This window comes from Puma concolor, chromosome A3, assembly GCF_028749965.1.
Source record: "Puma concolor isolate L17-30 chromosome A3, mPumCon1.1.hap2, whole genome shotgun sequence".
In the NCBI taxonomy this organism is placed as follows: Eukaryota; Metazoa; Chordata; class Mammalia; order Carnivora; family Felidae; genus Puma; species Puma concolor.
This window is the reverse complement of record NC_141669.1, coordinates 134,420,782-134,436,836: the sequence shown is the minus strand read 5'-3', so window position 1 is coordinate 134,436,836 and position 16,055 is coordinate 134,420,782. Positions and strand designations below refer to the sequence as shown.

The 16,055-nt window shown below is 40.2% G+C and overlaps 1 protein-coding gene across 1 annotated transcript in view; it reads left to right on the top strand.

Annotated features, from left to right (window-relative positions):
* Positions 1-15,484, top strand: part of CBLN4 (cerebellin 4 precursor) — a 208,743-nt gene extending 193,259 nt beyond the window's left edge. Inside the window, exon 5 of the mRNA XM_086702533.1 lies at positions 15,432-15,484. The gene's annotated coding sequence lies outside the window, so the exon portion shown is untranslated. The remainder of the gene's footprint in view (positions 1-15,431) is intronic.
* The last annotated feature ends 571 nt before the right edge of the window (positions 15,485-16,055 follow it).

The following is a 16,055-nucleotide window of genomic DNA, read 5'->3' as shown; positions in this document are numbered from 1 at the left end:
AAACGTCTTTGTGATGTGCTAATCAGGACCATTAATCTCTTAATAGCCGCAACCGGCTACAAAGCTTCTACATCCCTTAATAAGAACTTTTGGATGGCGAGGAAATGAAGACGGCTCATTTCTAACAGTTTCACTGTGTTTAAAACCACTGGCAGTTTTATGCAATTTAGTTATAGGGAAAAATGAAAGCACCTACTTAAGATAAAAAATTACGGGACACTTGCATGTGGGAACGGAGAGACAGAGATGGAGAGAAACTGAGAAAGTGAAAACATAAGACAAAGAAAAATGTGTTTGGTTGGCTGGTTGGTTGGTTTTGTTTTTAAATACAGCCTGCAGTAGGAAGCCTTGGCTTAAGACTGGTAAAAATATAGTCGCGCAATCATGTAGGAGATGCAAAAAACAAAATTCAATAATGACTGCGTTTAAACACATTCAGAGCATACAAAATAGGCATGATGATGAGCCCTGGTTTGCCTGTGGCGAAGTTCAAATGAAACAGGCTAGGCAAAGTGTGTTTTCAACAGTAAAGGGCCATCCGGAAGTAGGGAGTATTTTCACAATGGTTATCCATTTCTACCCTAGGGGCCAGAACAAGTTTGGTCTGCATTTTAATGAAAGGCGGTGTCTCCTGGGGTCTCTGTGTTCTTGCCGCACAGAGAATAGCCAGAGGCATGACTCATTGTTCTCCATCATTCGGTTGGTTGTGCTTCTGCATCTTGCTAAAGATATTCTCATATTCTTAGCTCCAGATATCTCCTCTCAGGTCCCCAGTCGTGATGCCAGTTGTCAGAGGAGAAACCAATGAACCCCTGGATCAGTAGGAAATATTCTTTGGATGTTTTATTGTCTTTTGCCCTTGTGGTAACAGAATTAACAAAGGAGGTGATCCCGGTGCTGAGTCATGGAGTCCCCATCCGACTGTGAGCCCCGACCGGTCTTGCCTACCTATGTAACCTGGAACATGCTCCCCAGACACTCAGTAAATACCGGTGTAGCACATGACCGAATACATATACGCAGAAGCTTACGTGACCCCAATCCTTCATCAAAGGCAATATTGAGAAGAAGGCAACTGGGCTCTTGATTGAGGAAATGGGGCGAGGGGGTTCAAATTCTTTTAACTTAAACAGAAGTAGATGGTATTATATGTCTTTGGGCTGCTTACAGTTCAGTGTGAAGGCTGGTGAACAGATCTAAGAATAAGAAATCGAGAAAAGCTAACAGCCAAGAACAGAGCCCCCGTCATGCCACAGAACAATCAGGTCAGGACCCTGCCCTTGGCAGCCCAGCCTGGGACACTTTCTGCCATTTTCACTGCTAGGCTTTTAAATCGGCTGCAGCCTCTGAGAATATGCTCTTCCTGTTGCCACGTCTTTGAGTACTTCCATCTGCGATAAAATTCCCAGCAGGATCATCCGACTAGCCATATCTGGGCCTCATGCTTCCTACCAAAGAGCGAGGCTAGGGATATCTGCCTACTTCAGGCCCGATGGGGGCTGGGGTCTTGCCTGCCATCAAGACCTAAGTGATGGGGGATCTCTCTCCATGGAGGAAGATAGCCCCCAAACCTGGCAAACATCCACCATGCACCCAAGCCTCAGTTTTCTCACCCGTACAGTGGAAATATCCTTTGTCAATTGTTACCCTTTGCTGTGATGTTTTAACCTAACATACGTTTTATTCCTTTCCATTGCTACGAGGATTAAATTAAGTGATGCATGTGAACTACAACAAATCTTAGTTGTTAATGGGGTCAAATTCTGACACAGACAGCTATGCTCAGATTTCTGGTCTTGGACCAGCTGTGTGCCCTGAGAAAGATGTGGTTTCTCTCTCTTTCTCTTTCTCCTTTGTTCTACTCTTCCTGTTGATCTCACTCTCCCTCTCTTGTTCTCAATCTTACCATATTTAAAAGCTTTGAATTAGTCGGGTTCCTCAGCTGATGGCATGTTATTAGCATTGGTCCTTATAAGGCTCTTCCTGTGTCATTCATTCATTCATTCATCACTTCACTCCAATAGCTCCCTCCAATGTGCCTACTCAACTCACAGGCACCCATTCAAATGTGTTGAAGTTGAATCTTTTTCTTTACACGTGTTCTTGCAAAACGAGTACTGTTGAGCATGCATTGCATTTTTACTTGATATAAAGAGATTGTGATCTATCTATCCTCTATCTAATACGGGTGGCTAGCACGTGAAAACACAGGTAGATCAATGTGGTTGTTTTTTTCTAACTTAACCTTTCTTCGTTTACACTGGGGATTCCGAAGCCATCTATGTTGCTTTCTTATCCTCACATTTTGCCTTTTGCCCCGCCCAGTGATGGACAGACTGATGCAGTAAACATCATTATACATGTCCCCTCTGGACCTGTGTGACAATTTCTGAGACCCTACACCCAGGAACTGAATTGCTGTTACACCACTAAACACATGGCCAGTGATCTGTAAGCCATTGTCAACATATGACATGTCTCCTCCTACCTTTTTCTTCCTGTGGCCAGGTAACAGCCTAAAGATGGTGGCACCCCATGGCAACTCTCCACCTGGCAGAGGTTCCGGCAACCTGGTGATTTAGGCCAGTGGTTCTCAAACTTTCCTGAGATTCAAGATCACCTTGAGGGTTCGTTAAAAGAGATTCTGGGACCCTACCCGGGTTTCTGATTTAGTGACTCTGAGATGGAGTCTGAAGATGTGTATTTGCAACAACTTCAGGTGCAGTCGCTGCTGTGGGTTCGGAGACCATAGTTTGAGAGGTTTTGCTCAGTGCAAGGGTCAGGGAGGAGAGGTGTGCTTGAGGCATCACAGTGGCTGTGGCGCGTGCAGATGACCACAGCCTGGTGCTGGTTGGTGGCAGAACCAGCCCATCTTCAGGGTATCAGCAAAGTAGAGGTAACCAACTAGAGAGCATTTTTAGTATTAGATATTTGAAACTTCCAGAAATGCACCCTTTGCTTACTTTTCCTTAGTCTGTCTCCCTCCCTCCTTCCTTCCTCATGCTGGGGATTTCTTCTCCAATATTTGCTGCAGCGCCTGCTTTGACGCATTTGATGGCGAGTAGATTACTTTTACAGCAATTGTTGTTTGACTCAGCAACATATCAAGCCAAGGGGGCTGATCATGGCTTATGTGTAATCAGAAGTTTTCCACAACAGTTGTGACCCACTCCATCGTGTGTGTGTGTGTGTGTGTGTGTGTGTGTGTGTGTGTTGCCTTTGGATTGCTGGCTCTGGGGCCTATTAACTAGACCAGGCGTGAGTTTTAATATCGCTAATAGCCCTTCAGCAGCTGTCAGTGTGACTTTTGGCCATTCATTGAGTATTATTTATGATAAGATTTATTTTAATAATGGAGAACTTATAATTTGATCTGTTTTAAATCAAGGTTTTCTGGTCATTTGACAATATGTTCCACTTGATGGAGAGGTGTTTTGTTTTTGTTTTTGTTGTATCGTTGGTCATTCAAGTTCTTATAAATCTGGGCATTCTTCTTAAACAATTTTTTTTACTTTGAGAGAGAGAGAGAAAGAGCGAGAGAGCATGAGCTGGGGAGAGAGGCAGAGAGAGAAAGAGAGAGAGAAAGAGAGAGAGAATCCTAACCAGGCTCCACACTCAGTATGGAGCCTGACACGGGGCTGGATCCCATGACCCTGGGATCATGACCTGAACTGAAATCAAGAGTTGGATGCCCAGCTGACTGAGCAACCCAGGTGCCCCAAGGCATGTTTCTTTTGGAAAGAACAGGTACATTTTCTTTATCTTCTGCATAATTCATAACACTTGCACAGTGTTGGCACAAGTAATTCCTTGAAAGCTGTGATAATTATGCTCTTAGAGTCTCAGCACACTCAGCACACTGTCTGGCACACAGTGGATGCTCAACCAATGCTTCTTGAGTGGATGAGTGGACGATTTAATAGACGGATAAATGCTGATGAACTGTTTTTGAGTATTTGACAATTCTATTAGGCCATTACTATTTTCTTTTTACATTTCCTCTTTTTTGAATTTGAATTTTAATTTTTTACAGTTTGTCAACTGAAATGGCCATCCATTGCCTTCTCGCTTGGGACTCTGAGAACTAGTACATTGTAGGCAAATTATATGCCTGAGAGCTTTTTCCACTTAAGAGTTTAGCTAAAATTGAGGGAGCGTGCCTAGAAATAAACCCAGCTCTAGTGAATTCCCAATTAAATGCCTGAAATCTCTTTGGTAAGTAGGTGGCAGATAAACAAATGCATATAAAAAGAATTCCAATTATCTACAATGGTTAAAAATGAGATACTCTGTTTTAAGTTCGTTTTCTCATTATTACAATGTTATTATTAAGGTAGTTTTCTCATTAATAGAGAGTTATATATTCCATGCTGTATTTTCCAGTTTTTGTTTGATAATTTTTATTTTTGGCTCTGGTTATGAAAAGCAATCAAAGCCCACCGTAGAAATGTTGAGAAAAAAATAAAAGAACAATGTAAAAGAAAAATACCTACACCACCCAGATAATACCACTGTTAATTTCTTGGCAAACTTTCTATAAATATATGAGTGCATTTAAAATTCTTTCCGTATGGATATAACATTATACTATTCAGAGTACATTGTATTTTGCGCCTTGCTTTTATTTTATTCAGAATTATATAAGAATTATTTCCCCGTGCCAATAAATGTTATTTGAAGTCAGCTTATTTTCATTACTATGTAATATGACATCACAGGGGTATATCAGCATTTATCTACTTGGTCTCCCATTCTTTGGCACGTAGGTTGAATGTCATTGCACATATGTGTGCCTTTGTCTTCCTCGCTCCTAGTTTAATAAGAATAGATTCCTACATGTGGAGTAAGGAGGTAAAGGTTGACACTATCTTAAAGCATTTGATGCATGTCAATACATCTTCCAGAAAGTGCTGCTAATGTTCACCAGCCCAGGCAGTGTATGAGTGCTCTCAGTGTATTATATTGTTGTCATTGCTAAATATTACTATGTTATTAAAATGACTACCAATTCGATGGATTAAGTTTATAGGCTCCAAGTGCTTTAAAACAGAATGCCCTCTAAAATAAAATATGTTCAATTAGCCTGAAAGCCAGAGATTTTGCTGTATAACACAGTAGTAGGTAAAAATGTTATGGGGCCTTAGAAGGAATGGATTCTTTATCACATGGCTCCATTTTGACTGTTTTTCAGATTAATGATCCTTGTTTATCTATTTTTAATTTTTTAGGAAACTAAGGAATAGAATACTTTTCTATTGATACGCTTCTTTCCTGTGACCCATCATCCTATCCTACTTTTTATAGAAGATTTTTTTTCCTCTTCAAATTTGTATGTGAGACCAATGTCTACTCAAAACATAGAAACCAGGTCATCTGGATTTTATTATGGGTTTGTAGCATCTAGTAAAAATTGAACATCAGTATTTCAGAGTCATTTTTACCTTATTCCTCAAAAAATGGAGGGCTTCTTTTTCAAATGAATGTATTGAAGTACGACTCCCTCAGAGTAGGGACCCTATGTGGTTTTGTTCACAATTATATACCCTTATTCATTGAAGGTGCTCGAAATACACCTGATGTACAGAGAGAAGCCCGTATTCTTTCTGTACAGATGATAGAATATTGTAAGATATTCAGATTCACACGGAAACTCTCTAAATTTAGAGGATATGTAGCATCCGAGGGGTAATGAATAAAGTAGATGGGAGAGGTTCAAATTTCAGTTCTGCTTAAAGGATGTACTCTCCAAGAGAGCTGATCCATCCACCCTTGCCTTCCCCACTCTGCCATCCATTTCAGTCTCCTTCCAAGCATAGGACAAGAAACATCAGCCATTGATGACTAGCCATTGGCGGTTTGTGGGTTTGCATTCCATTTTTAGCCTAATGGGGCCACCACGTTTCAGTACAGGCTCTTGGGACTCTGGCTGTCACAGACTTCTGCTGTATAACTTGTGACAATATGAATCCTCTCACTTAATTTCTTTTCTTGTCCTGGAGGAACCGAGGAGATGGGTGTGCTGGCTCCAGAGTGGAGGATCCATCTCTAAAGACACAAGGAAAAGATACATTATCAGCATTATCGTTTGCTCTCTCTACCCCTTCTCTTTGTCTTATTTATGTGTACTCTTCAACATCACTTTACACATAAATTACTTAGCAGCAATTGGTTGGATGTCATTGAGTAATTTTATTTATTCCATTCTTTTGATACTTCACTATTTTAAGAACCTTCTTATGAGTAAGATCCTGAAACAAAACCACCCCATTTCCTTACTGAGGGTTACACGGTAATAAAATCCTCAACCAAATGTAAATGCAATTACTACCATTATAAATGCCTTGATGGAGATGTACATGGTGCTCTGAGACTGTTTAAAAGAATTCTTGGGCTCGGCTGGAGAAAGAAGGTAGAAGGGATCATTTCTGGCCAAAGGAAGTACATAAAAAAGCCCTGAGACGTTGGGGAAGTGAATGGCCTTGAGGGTGAGGCTTCGAGAGAAGGAAGATGGGCTTTACTGAGAGTGAATTGGCAAGCAAGTTTCTTCAAAACCTCGTAGGTTACAGCAGGATTTTGGTCACTGATGAAAAACCACTGAAATATTTTAAGTACAGAATGACATCATTTGCTTTAAAAAACCTATTATAGACAATTTCAAACATACAAAAATAGAAAAATATAATGCAGCCCTGTGCACCCATCCACTAACATTTTTCAACTCACAACCGATCATGTTTCCTCATAACCCAGCCCACATTCTCCTGCCTCCCATCACATTTATTTTGAAGTAAACCCCACGGCATCTTATCATTAACATTACTAAGCATATCTCTTATGGAGAGCCTGTCTCCAAAGGAGAATGTTAAGGAGCCTGTCTCCAAAAATAACCACAAATTCCTAAAAAAAAAAACAACCCAGTAATTTATATTTCTTAATATCATCAAATATCCAGTCAGTGTTCAAAGTTTCCCCGTTGTATCATGTGTGTGTGTGTATGTGGGTGGGTGGGTGTACATTTTCTTCAAATCAACATCTAACTAAGATTTATACATTGCAAGTATTCATCTCATCCCAGTCAAAGAATCTAAGAATGGTCTGGCTCAAGGAGAGAGGGGAGGCAGTTCTAAGTGTGGCAAAATCATAGAACAAGGTCATTGTATTAGTTGTTTATGATGTGTAACTTACCACAAACTTAGTGGCTTAAAAGCACACCTGTTTTTAAAAACCTTACAGTTTCCACGAATCAGCCATCCGGGGATACCTTAGCTTGGCCCTCTGTTCGGGGTCTCACCAGGCTGAAATCAAGATGTTGACCACAGCTGTATTCTTATCTGAGGCTTGGGGTCCTCCTCCAAGCTCACTGGCTTGTGGAAGAGTTTAATTCCTTGTAGTTGTAATACTGAAGCCCACTGCTACTGGAGTCCACCCACAGTTCCTGCCATGTGCCTTCTTCACAAAATGCTAGTTTCCTCCTTCAAGACCAAGAGAAGCTATTGCTTTGAATCTAGACGCTTTCTGAAAGAGATGGTCTTATTAGGCCAAGCCCACCCTGGATAATTTCCCTTCTCATTAAAGCCAACTGATCAGAATTTTAAATTATATTTCCAGGGGTGCCTGAGTGGCTCAGACAGTTAAGTGTCCTCCTCTTGATTTTGGCTCAGGTTCATGGATCCTGTGGTTTGGGGGATCGAGCCCTGGGTCAGCCCTCTGACAGTGCAGAGCCTGCTTGGGATTCTCTCTCTCCCTCTCTCTCTGCCCCCCCCCCCCCCCCCCCGCTCATGTGGGCTCTCTCTCTCTGTCTCTGTCTCAAGTGAATAAATATTAAAAAATAAATATAAATAAATAAATTAATTAAATCTCCAAAATCCTTGTACCCTTGCCATGTAACAGAACTTAATCAAGGGCCTGATATCATGTCATATTCACAGGGGAGAGGATCAGACAAAAGCATGACTCATTGGGAGCCATCTTAGATTTCTGCCTACCTCAGATATTTGTAGCTGTGGAGGAGGAGAAAAAAACTTACCTTCAAATGTTCTTCCGGGTGGCCTAAGAATTAAATTGACATGAGACACATTAGCAGGAGAACATCAGATTTAATTTCCTACATCTGGGAACCCCACAGACATGAGAAGTTTAAAGACAGAAAGGTAAAATGAGGTATAAATGCCATCCTGAGTTAAGGAATGGGATAAGGGCCTGGGGCTTGAAAGGGGAGGAGGGCAATTCACAGGCATTAAGAGGAAGAACAGATGTTTGGTAATTAAATGTTTGCCTTGTCACACAGACGGGTCATTCAGGTAAAATTTGCCTCTGGTAATAACTCTTATTCTGAGAAAGACCCCGAATTTGGATTCTTCTAGGTAGTTGAGGGAGGGTCACAGTTTCTTTTGATCCTGCAGAGTCTTTGTTGCCTTCAGCTCAAAAGAGCCCACATGTCAAAGTGACACATTTTGGGGAGACTTTCTAACTTTACCATGCATTCACTGTCTTGCTGGGTCCAAAACATGTCCCATCTCTGAGCCTCAGTTTCCCTGCCTCTACAATGACAGAACTAAGCCAGATTACTTATAAGGCCCCTCTAGCATCAACATTCAAGGAGCTTACAAATCTGCCGTGCTCACAACTTAATGAACGTTGGCTCCATTGCTTAACATCGACACTTTTCCAGAAAATAAAGAAGGAAAGACAAGTCCTCAAATCAGCTGCTATAGAGAAACACTTGTAAATAATTAAATAAGCTCTGTGGCTTTGATGGGTGGTTTTTACACAGATCATAAGCCAGTCATTGAGTTTAAAAGACTTGATACACTTAGATTTACAGGATCCATAAATTTGCCTTCTCAAGATAAAATACTTATTTTAATAGGACGTGTTCGTGTGTTCTGTTCAGTTGATTCTAAAAATAAAAACATGCGAACAAACCTCTTCATTGTTTTATAGAAATTGGAACAGATGTTATAGTGAGTAATTTTTAATAAGAGCAACAGCATAATTAGTAGGAAACCCGGTTGATAAAATATCTGTTTAATTTAAGCAATTGGTATGCTACTTTTAAAATAATCAGATTAAAGTTAAATACAGTGTTTGGAATTATTTCTATGGGTAATTTAGGGCTCTATATAATAAGAAAATATAATATTAAAGCATTTACAATTGAATCCTGGGGAGACTGCCCAAATTTCACAGCTATATCACACAGCACAACCTCACCTCCCAACTTTTTTCCTTCTCTGCTTTTAGCCATTTAAAGAAATGACAACGTAAAACAGAACATGGTGGTGTCTGGGAGGGTAAAGGCTGATTTGTGGGAGGTCATACAAATTGAGCTAAGACAGGTCCATTTTTTTTAAAAAGATACCTGTTGGTAGTCTTCAATATTTGGAGGTAGGAAAAAACTGTAAGTCCTCCCCCCAGCTTTGCTCCAGGGTGGTGTTAAAAGGAAAGCAACTTCAGCCTGAATATACGGTGGACCCTTGAACAACATGGGTTTGAACTGTGCACAACCACTTCTATGTGGATTCTTTTCAATAAATGCGGTACAATACTGTAAATTTATTGTCTCTTCCTGACAATTTTCTTAATGACATTTTCTTGTCTCTGGCTTACTTCATTGTGAGAATCCAGTGGATAATGGATGTGACACACAGAATATGTGCTCATCAACTGTTTATGTTGTTGGTAAGGCTTCTGGCCAACAGTAGGCTCTTCGTTGTCAAGTTTTTAGGGACTCAAAGGTTATATGGTGCCCTTACCTCCCCCTATTCAAGAATCAGCCGTAATTCTTATTAGTGAAGCAGACACAAAAGGAGGCCTATAGCCTGTCCTGGAAACTCAGCAAAGTCCCAGCTCTCTCCTCCTAGACCAGGGTTTCTCGTCCTTGGCACTGCTGACATTGTTAACTGGATAACCCTCGCTTGGTGCTTGTCCTGTGCATTGTGGGATGTTTAGGCCTCTTTCCTGGCCTTTACCTACTGGACGCCAACCCCTTCCCCGGGTCGCTTCCCCAGGTTGTGACAACCCAGACACTATAGATAGCAGGAGGTCAGCGAACACTTGCAGAAAGAATAAATGATGTGGAAAGTCTGGAGAGAACAGTTGGGCATGGAGGGGAGGCTGGGTATGGAAATCAATAGTCACGCTCTGTGATATTGGGTTTTTTTAAAGAAATGCATGTATCTGGTCATTCAGATGATCAAAATATATTTCTCATATGTATTTGGTCTTCATCCATGGTTCCCAGCTTACAGCTCCCTAAACCCTTGGAATTTCCCCGAGCGTAAGAGCCATGGAGCCATGTTTGGTGTCTTGTCCTCAGTTTCTGAAAACACTTCAGAGCCATAAAGGTGAAATGGGTGTCTATTATTCATAACAAGCCCTTTCCTACCACAACTGGGTTTATATTGCCGAGGTGACTTTCGGAGAGCACCTAAGGGTGGGGGCTGGTTGCCAGGGGAACCCGACATGAAGAGAGGGTTGGAACTTTCAGTCTCACCCCATGATTTCCTGGGAGGGGAGAGCGGCTAGAGGGTGTCAATCGCCAACGTCCAATGAGTTAATCAATCGTGCCTATGTAATGAAACCTCCGTAAAAAACCAGAAGGAGGGGGTTGGGAGAGCTTCCACATGTCATCGTGCTGGACCCCAAGCTCCATATGGACAGAAGCTCCTTTGTTCAGGACGTTGCCCTATGTCTCTCTTCATCTGGCTATTGATTTGTATCCTTTAATATGCTTTGTAATAAGTTGGTAATCTAGTGAGTAAGCGGGTTTCCTGAGATCTGTGAGCCATTCTAGCAAATTAATCGAGCCCGAGGAGGGAGTCAAGGGAACCCCTGATATCTAGCCGGTGCAGCAGAGATGCAGGTGACAACCTGGACTTGGCAGTTGGCATTCTGAGTTGGAAGGGTCATTGAAACCTCCAATTTGTAGCCGATGGTTCAAAATTGCAGGTAACAACATGGGACAGGTGATGAGTTTCTGAAGCTGAGGGCAATCTTCTGGGACTGAGCCCTTACCTTGTGGACTCTGATGCTGTCCCAGGATAGATAGGGGAAGAATTGAGTTGAATTCTCAGACAACCTGCTGGTATCCATGAATTGCTTGTTGATGTGGGGAAGCCTAAACACACACACACACACACACGCACATGCACACGCACACGCACACACACGCACACACATGCGCACACACACACACACACACACACACACATACACGCTGGAATTAAGTCCAGGAGCCCAAAAGATGCTGTAAAACAAAGGAATCTACACGCACGACCTGTAAATTCAACAACTGTGAAGCAGATGGTGCTGAAGAATGATCACCCGAAACAGGAATGAGTGTTCCTGTGTTTTGGAAGTGAACACATAGCAATCCAGGGTGTTTAAGCAGATGCCCATTCTGAGCTCTTGTATCAGGATTCAGGAAGCATATATGCTAAGCTAACCCAAAGGCTGTTTATTTCTCTAGTCTTCATACCTTGGTAGTTTCTATTCATATGAAATAAGAATTTCTAAAAGAGCTTAGGTCTTAAACTCCTTCCCTAGGAGAAATACTCCCTAAAACCGTCTCTTATTGAATATAGACTTTCCTGAGTATTTTTGGAAGTTGTTTTGCAGATTACTGCAGGGAATTTGCATGTACAATGGGCACAGTATTTGAAAACAACTTAAATCAGGGTGAATTCTGACAGTGCTAAGAATCAGCTGGTATTCAACATCCTATTCTCCCAAAAGTGTTCACTGGTAGAACTCAGCCTTCCCAGAACATTGACTATGGGTCACATCTGTTGACCATCAAACATTACTAAACAGCCAGTCTACAGAAGCCAGTCAGGGATGAATTTGCTACACTCACTATTTGTCATTGACACTTCTTTTTAAAATTAATTAAAAAATATATACTAACAAGTGCATAGCATTGTCTTTACCTTCCTTCATGGACAGATGGATTGTTACTATTTGTATCACTTGAAATGAAAGGAATTAACAGATTAAGTAGATTAATACAATCAAGACAATACATTAAATATGGACTAAGAGTCATTTATTCCAAATGTGAACTCTGAATTAGCTATAATCTATTTCAGTTGAGTTCAGCAAATATTCATGATCACTTCTCAAAATTCTCCACTGAATTCAGCCTGAAATCAGTGGAGAATAAACTTGAACCCAGGAGAAGTCGCTACCGGGGCAACAGACGCTGCCAGGGGAATATCTGAAACTACTTTGAACCCTCTGGTTTTATCTTTGACACGCCTAGGGATTTTATTCTATTCTGGAACAATGTCATGTATTTATGATAGTTAAGATGTTTACACTCCCCCGCCCCCAGAATATCAGCACCCAGATATTCTGACTGCAGAGGCCACCCTGCATACTGGGCCCCTTATCCTCAAAATCCAGGAAAATGAGAGAATTTAGATAGTTACTGGAAAAATATTATAACTTGTATTAATTTTCTAAATCTCATTTTGAATACCAGAGAACCATATGCTTATTGTGGAATGTATGAATTTTAAGAGTGCAGCGTAATGACCTCTGGCAAATTCTTACATTTATCTGATTCATACTCTCTAAGATGTGGCCCATCTTCCTCATCTCTAGAAATTTTCTTTCCTGATGGCATTCTTCTTGGCCAACCTCGAGACCCCAGCAAAACATCTGCTGTTCTGAATTCGACCGTAACAGATTAGTTTGGTCTATTCAAAGATTACTTATAAATGGACTCATACACTGTGTACCCCACTGACTCTGGCTTCTTCTGCTCCGCATAAGGTTTTTGAGATCTGTCTGTGCTGTTTTGGCTGTCAGTAACTCATTGGCTTTTATTGTCGTGTTCATACTTGCCTCCTCTTCTATTTCTTTACAAATAAGAAAGAATCTGCTTGCGGGATTTAAAGCCATAAAAGAGGACTCAACACGAAGAAGTCCATGAGTCTTCAAGGCCTGCGTGCTACAGGTGTTTATTACTGGCCTGCTTGGTCCATTCCTATACACACTCCTGCTGGCTCTGTTCTCTGAGCCCGAGCATTTGGCCACAGCAAATGGTGGGTGAAGGATCCATGCATAAACTAATGATATGTGCTAGTCGGGACCCAAGATAAGTTACCCACCCCTGAGTTTCTTTGACACTAAAGAAAGTCTCATATTTTACAGCAAACAATGGAATCCATTAAGTCTGTGTTTGGAAAACGGATATACAAGGGAAACAAATGACCCAAAGAAGCAATCCACTGGAATTGTGTTTAGGTCCTGTGGGTGCTGGGTTATTGTGCTAGTTCCCTAGGACCCAGAGCAATGTGGCTGTCTCGCTGTTCCATACATCCTTCCTATAATCCCCTAAGATGGAGTGGAACAAGGACAAGCAGGAGTTTTCAGGACAGTGTGGGAAGGTGTGCGCATCAGAAGTGGGGAGTTGAGTGTTTGGGGCACAATAATTAAGCTAAAGGTTGTGTGGTGGAGTTGTGGGCAACGATACTGTGCAGATAAATTGGGTTCCAATTAGAGAATTCTTGAAAGCCAGAGTGAAGAGTTTATACTTAGTTTCGTAGACACTGGGGATCTATGTTGAGCACATAGTCAAACAACCCTTGAGGACAAATAGTTGGGCTGGAAACTATTATGAACAGTGAAAGTAAGCAAATGCAATCTTAGAACCTGAGCTATGGCAGCACATAGATGTAGGAAGGAAGGTGTGATTTCACTTTCTGTGAGAAGAATTTCTTTGGTTCTTTTTCGTCATGTTGTGCATGCACGTGTGTGTGTGTGTGTGTGTGTGTGTGTGTGTGTGTGTGTATGTAATGGACCTAAAACTAGCTGCTCTATAGCTTTGAAGCATAATTAACCTCACTGTGTTCAAATCTTTAAGTTTGTTATGCTCTAGACCTTAAGCCAAGACACAAATAAACCTAATTAGGCTAGTAATAACTTGGGATTAAATTATATTAACTATTAAAAGAACATAATGTATACATAGTCAGCATGTTTGATTCTTGTTGTAGAGAAAACCCTGAAATGGTAACTTAATATTAAAACCCGAGAGAAAAAAAATTTGCATAATACAATCAAATAGCTTTTACTTTGAGATCTGGATAGGTTACAGGTAGTGGATTTATTATAGAAACAAACTGTGCTAACGTTTTTTCAAATCAGTGTGTGAGAATAAGGAAAAAGTCTCTTGGTTTGGAGGCAACAAGTGTGCTTAGTAATTAAGTGTAATTGAAATAAGAAACTAATACACATTCAGTTTTTGTCTCTCCAAGAGACAGAAGAAAGGTATGGGAAAAAGTAAAACAGAAGAGTGAGTGAAATTGTAAAGAAAAAAAAATAACCAAGAACGTTTTCCACATTTACTTTTTTTTTGCCTGTTCTATTTTTAACTTTGTTCTGAATCTGCCTTGAAAATGATGGGAACTTGAAATAAAATATCAGTTACAACTGTCATCAGCATAACGGTCACTATTATCATCTATGTTTGAATGTTTTTCTCATGTTCTTTGTTGTAGCATAAGGTGCACGGTTCAAACGTCAATATAAATATGTCTATGGAAAAACCACTAAGAAAACAAGATAGCAGAGTACAAATATCACATATCCTCTGTAGATAACATGTGCATCTCAAGAAAAATGGACGTTGTAGGTTGTATTTCCTCAGCAGGATTGAATAAATGGTAACCAAAGACCATAAGAAACAATATCATCTCTAGAGGTCAAAGCTCAGCAGGTTTTAATAAAACACCCACCTCTGACGTATGAGGGTTATTTAAGATCTAAGTTAAGAAGTTTCATCAGTGCTTTTTATAATAGACTGTTTTTCTTCATGGTCAAGAAGCAGCAGAGTGTTGCTTTGATGTTAGGCTGACTTTCGCATGGGTCCTGGCTAGCTGATGTTCAGCGAGCACTTTATCTTTATGAGATTTTCCTCGTCTGCAACCTAAGAATACTAACGGTACCATCAGGTGTAGTTTATGGGAATTTTGTGTTAGATAAATGAGATCGTGAAAAATAAGTAGGATGTCTGGTACCCAGTAAGCCCTCAATAAATGTTTATTATCCTTATCATCCTCATCACAAGAATTTGTTAGTGCCAAGCTTTGTTAGGTCTTAAAGGTTTAGAAAGAGATTTCGTTGACATAGGGTAATGTCCAGTTAGACGGGGCCTTGGAATATTTGGGCTCAGATAAAACTTGGGCACAAGCATTTAGATTTGTGCAGCTTTTTACTATGACAAATAATGTTGTAATGAATATGCTCATAAATATTTTAAGGTATCTCGAGGCGTATTTCTATGGGATAGTTTCATGACATCAACATTTGGGGACTAAATATTTATCACCATGATGTTAGTCATTTTCCTTTAGTTTATGTACAAATGAGAAACTCTTAAGTTAGCTTAAATTGAAATATTTATATATATTTCCCTGCATCAGTTACCACACTGTTAAAGTACCGGGCTGTTACATAATATATAGTGATTCTGGCACGTAAGTCCTTTCGCTTTTTATCTTCACAGACCTGTTTTCAGATGTAATTACTTATACTTTTAAATTTGACTAATAAAAGGTGTGAAGCTTAAGGAGGGTGTAAAGTGCCCAGTTACCCAGCCAGTGGCTAGGGTGTGGACAATGTTTTCTTTGTTTTGTTTTTTTTCACTATGCTTTCTTCTTTTCTTTTTTCTTTCTTTCTTTTTTTTATCTACTGCAATTCATTTTAATGCATGAATAGATCACAAAATTGGCTCATAGTATGGAAGAACTGGAATCTTACACACTGATAAACTGTTTTATACATATCTTGCAATGGAAATTCACATCATCAGATATAAATTTTCATTATAATGTGGTAATTTTGTACGTGTGTCTGTGTGTGCATATAGTTGTCATATAACTTACAAGTGAATTTAATTACACATTCAACTATTTATGAATATAGAGACTTAGCTTTTTTCATCATTATATGCAAAGCTGTAAGGAAATCAGTTATATACATCTTTGCAATTATTTCCTTAGTATTACTTTCTTTCTTTTTTCTTTTTTTGCAGTATATTTTAAAAT